We start from the raw sequence: 2922 nt of genomic DNA, 5'->3' as shown, positions 1-2922 counted from the left end.
AGCCCTTCCTGCCTGGCAGAACCAGAGGCACAGAGATGGGGTGGTCTCTAGCCAGCGGAGCAGGTAAGGATGGCTCCTCTGCTCAGCCAGCAGCTCACGGGTCAGGGCTGCTTCTTGAAGACCCTGCCTCAGCATCAAGCCAGGGAATGGGGCTGGGGGTCAGGGAGCACTGTCAGTGTTTTCTGGGGCCCTAGCCCTTTAACAGTCCATTCAGGATGAAAGGGTGTCCTTGGAGGCCCCCATAACTGAGCTTACTCAACCCAGTCCATGCTACCCAAACTTATGTATATGTCAATGGTCTTTTCAAAGCAAAGTGACTCAGCTTCTCTGGTCTCCTCCCCATGGTCTCCAGCCTTCTTTGCCTCTGAGATGTTTCTGTATTTCTCTAGGGAATCAGGCCATATACAAGAGTTCTTATTTCTCCATTTTCTTCCAGCTGTAGAATTCAGTTTTGCTTTTTTACAAATAAAGTAACAGAAACCCAGAAAGGGAAAATGACTGGGTAGAGGCTGCTTGCCTGGAGGTATCCGGCCAAGATGGGAACTTGTGGCTCTGGACTCCCAGCCTGACCCTGTCTCCTTTGCTTCTCCTAGTCGCCACTAAATGGACAGAAAATGAAGTAAACAGTCAGTTCCACACCCCACAGCATAATGCAGCTAAGTGTACAAGCTCTGCCATCACATCTTAGAGGACTTTATCCTTCCTGTTAGAGCTGAACGTTTCCTCTTTTTTACTAAAGGATCCAAAGACCATCTGGCAGGCTGGTTTGCATAATCGTTTGGGATCTCTGCTTCCCAGGGCTAAGAGGAGACTGGGGAGGACAGAGAATGAACGTTTCATAGATCATCGGCCATGGCCCCTGGGAGGTACAGTCCTTTGAGTACAAGGTGGCCTGGGACTGCCAATGGCTCCCATCCATCCACCACCCCTGGCTGAGCCCTGATGATGAAAATCTTTTGGTGGGGCCATCATGGATTCCTGGAAGGGCTGAGGCTGCAGGCATGCTTCATGGGAAGACACCATGTACAACTCCCAAACAAATTTACAGCTCAATTGTGCTGCCTGGCTGGTTCCGAATTCCTCCCGCTGAGCCTGCTTTCCCTCTGACTTTTTTTTTTTTTTAATTATTAAAAATACAGGCCATCTGCCATCTCTGTAGGAGGAAGGAGACTGCTGGAGGGCCATAAACAGATCCTACGTGACGCCAGGGCCATAGGGCTCACCTCTGCCAAGCAGCCTCAACCATCCAGTCCTAGAAAATGCCCAGCAGATTCCAACTATTTTTTCCCCAGGGACTTTCTGTTTCTGCTCAGAAGAAAGCTGGTTTAGGAGAGCAGATGCAAAGTGCACGTGGTGAGGAACAAGGGGGTCAGGATGTGGGATTAGGAGAGATGGGAGGCTTTGACGGGAATCCCACAGTAGTTTTTTCCTTGGGAAAACTGAATTTTGCACAGTTTTCTAGTCCCTGCTGACTCAGAGAAGAAAACTCAGATGTCAGATTCCCACATTAAGGTGCTTTCTACGGCCTTACACACCTCCTGGCTCCTCAGTAGAAGTATTCATTTCACTTGACGTCAACAATCCAGGTTTGCAATAATGTAGTGGTAAGGTAACCCAGACTTATTTGGCTTAATTTGCACATGAGCCCTAGGGCACCATGGGAGATGAATGGGTGTCTCTCTAATTGAAAGCGGTAGCTGACAGCAAGAATTTTTAGCACAGATTTTCTGCAACCTCACAAAGGATATATTTGGTTTCCTGCAGAAGATAAATCAACGTGGTAATGCTGAGGATAGACTTGTGAACCCCCCGGAGGTGACAGTAAGCCATAAAGCTCATGGTATTACGAAGGCAACTATTAGTGTTAGCATCCTGCTAGGGTCCCATGGCCTCTGGAGCCAGACTGCCTGGGGCAGAGTTCCTCACTTCCCATTAGTATGACCCCAAGACATATAAACCTTAGGGTAAAATTCCAGTTTTTAAGGGACATATCTCAGTATTAATGTGTCACACGCTTGTCCTTTGCAATTTGCTTTTGTTCTTATCTTTTTATCACCTACACATTCCATTTATTCACACTGTAGTGGATTGGATTGGATTCCCCCAAAGACAGGTTTAAGTCCTAACCCCTAGTATCTGTGAATGTGACCTTATTTGGAAATAGGGTCTTTGCAGATGCAAAGTTAAGATAAAGTCATTCTGTACTAGGGTGAGCCCTAAATCCAGTGACTGATGTCTGTGTAAGAGAAAGGGGAGAAAGATTTGGACACAGAGACAGAGGAAACACAAAGAAGAAGGCCAGGTGATGATGAAGGCAGAGATTGGAAAGATTCAGCTCTGAGCCAAGGGCCACCAAGGATTGCCAGGAGCCACCAAAAGCTAGGAAGAGACAAGGAAGGATTCCTCCCTGGAGATTTCAGAGAGCGCATCACCCTTCCAACACTTTGATTTCAGACTTTTGGCCTCCAGAACCATGGGAAAAAAATTTCTGTTGTTTTAAGCCACCAAATTTTTTAAACAATTTTTAATAGGGGGAGTAATCAGCTTATTTATTTACTTATTTATTTTTATGGAGGTACTGGGGATTAAACCCAGGACCACATGCATGTTAAGCATGTACTCTACCACTGAGCTATACCCTTCCCCCACCAAGTCACCAATTTTGTGATAATTTGTGATGCAGCCCCAGGAAACCAATACACCCAAGTATCTATGTGTATCTACCAAGTTCATATGTGTATGAACACTCCCTCACAGTGACTGAGGCTAAGAAGAGGCTGCTAAGCTGGTCAGTCTTGAGTTGGAGGAAAATAAGTCCATCCAACTGGCTGTAAGCAACATGTTTCAAAGTAAGTGTTGGGAAGAGAGTCTGCTTATAATTCTTGCTTATTGTCCCCTCTACCTGTGCCCACATTCAGACAG

The 2922-nt window shown here is 46.4% G+C and overlaps 1 non-coding gene across 1 annotated transcript; it reads right to left on the bottom strand.

The window, feature by feature from the left end:
- Window positions 1–2570: 2570 nt before the first annotated feature.
- On the bottom strand, window positions 2571–2644 carry TRNAV-AAC (transfer RNA valine (anticodon AAC)). The gene has a single exon. It is a non-coding gene; the product is annotated as a tRNA-Val (tRNA).
- Between the last annotated feature and the right edge of the window lie 278 nt (window positions 2645–2922).

This window comes from Camelus dromedarius, chromosome 4 (genome assembly GCF_036321535.1).
Source record: "Camelus dromedarius isolate mCamDro1 chromosome 4, mCamDro1.pat, whole genome shotgun sequence".
NCBI lineage: Eukaryota > Metazoa > Chordata > Mammalia > Artiodactyla > Camelidae > Camelus > Camelus dromedarius.
The sequence above is the reverse complement of the archived record's forward strand: the minus strand, read 5'-3'. Positions and strand labels throughout refer to the sequence as shown.